The following is a 2,211-nucleotide window of genomic DNA, read 5'->3' as shown; positions in this document are numbered from 1 at the left end:
GAAAACCTATAACCATTTTTGACACATTTCACTACAACATATGTCTCTAGTGGTACCAAGACCACTAGGAACCCCCTAAGGACATATTATAATCATTTATATGGGTCAAAAGGGGTCACAAGATAACCTATGACCCCTTTCGACACATTTCATGAAAATATATGTCTACAAGGATCCTATGAACCCTAGGGACATATTATAATCATTTATATGGGTCGAGAGGAGTCAGAGCATAACCTATGAGCCCTTTTGACAAATTTCATGGCAACATATGTCTCTAGAGGTCCTAGAACCCTTAGAGACATATTAGAATCATTTATATGGGACGAAAGGGGTCATAGGATAACCTATGACCCCTTTCGACATATTTCATTACAACATCTATCTCTAAGGCTCGTAGGACCCCTAGGGACATATTATAATAATTTATATGGGTCAAAATGGGCCACAAGATGTCCTATGAACCCCTTTGACACATTTCATTAAAACATATGTATCTAGGAGTCCTAGGACCCCTAGGGACATATTATAATTATTTATATGGGTCGAAAGGGTTCATAGGAAAACTTGTGACCTTTTTTGACATATTTCATTACACCATATGTCTCTATAGGTCCTAAAACCCATAGGGACATATTATAATTATTTATATGGATCAAAAGAAGTCATAAGATAACCTTATGACCCCTTTCGACATGTTTCATTACAACATATGTATCTAGGAGTCTCAAGTCTCCTAGGGACATATTATAAGCATTTATATGGGTCGAAAGGGACCCTTTCGACAGATTTCATGACAACATGTCTCTAGGGGTCTCAGGACCCCTAGAGACATATTAGAATTATTTATATGGGTTGAAAGGGGTCACAGGATAACCAACAACCCATTCGACATATTTCATGAAAACATATGTCTCTAGGGATCATAGGACCCCTAAGGACATATCATAATCATTTCTATGATTTGAAAGGGGTCATAGTATAACCTATGACCCCTTTCAACACATTTCATTAAAACATATGTCTCTAGGCATTTTAGAACCCTTGGGTGCATATTATTATTATTTATATGGGTTGAAAGGAGTCATAGGATAACCTTATGACTTCTTTTGACATGTTCCATGACAACATATGTCTCTAGGTCTCCTAAGACTCTTAGGAATATATTATAATCATTTATATTGGTCAAAAGGGGCAATGAGATAACCTGTGACCCCTTTCGACACATTTCATTACAACATATCTTTTTAGGGGAACATGACCCCTATGGACATATTACAATCATTTATATAGATCAAAAGAGGTCATAGGAAAACCTATGACCCCTTTCGACACACTTTATAATAACATATGTCTCTAGGGGTCCTAGAACCCTTAAGGACATATTATAATCATTTATATGGGTCAAAAGAGGTCATGGGATAACCTATGACCCCTTTCAACACATTTCATGAGAACATATGTTTGTAGGGGTCCCAGGACCCTAAGAACATACTATAATCATTTATATGGATCGAAAGGGATCATAGGATAACCTATAACCCTTTTCAACATATCTCATGACAACATATGTCTCTAGGGGTCCTAGGATCCCTAGAGACATTTTAAAAACGTTTATATGGGTTGAAAGGAGTCAGGATAACCTATGAACCCTTTCGATACATTTCATGGCAACATATGTCTCTAGGGGTCCCAGGACAACTAAGGACATATTAGACTCATTTATATGGGTCGAAAGGGTCATAGGATAACCTATGTCCCCTTTCAACATATTTCATTACAGCATATGTCTCTAGGGGTCATAGGACCCCTAAGGACATATAATAATCATTTTTTTGGTTTAAAAGGGGTCATAGTATAACCTATGACCCCTTTTGACATATTTTATTACAGCATATGTCTTTAGGGGTCTTAGGACCTATAGAGACATATTATAATTGTTTATATGGGTTGAAAGCAGTCATAAGATAACCTTATAACCCCTTTCAAAATGTTTCATCACAAAATATGTCCTGAAGGGTCTTAGGACTCTTAAGAACTTATTATAATCATTTATATAGGCCAAAATAGGTCATAGGATAACCTATGACCCCTTTCGACACATTTCATGACAACATATGTCTTTAGGGGTCCCAAGACCCTTACAGACATATTATAATTATTTATATGGGTTGAAAGGGTTCATAGGATAACCTATGACCCCTTTCCACA

This window comes from Cupressus sempervirens, chromosome 3 (genome assembly GCF_028749045.1).
Source record: "Cupressus sempervirens isolate cs-2001-9-10 chromosome 3, ASM2874904v1, whole genome shotgun sequence".
NCBI classification, from domain to species: domain Eukaryota; kingdom Viridiplantae; phylum Streptophyta; class Pinopsida; order Cupressales; family Cupressaceae; genus Cupressus; species Cupressus sempervirens.
The sequence above is the reverse complement of the archived record's forward strand: the minus strand, read 5'-3'. Positions refer to the sequence as shown.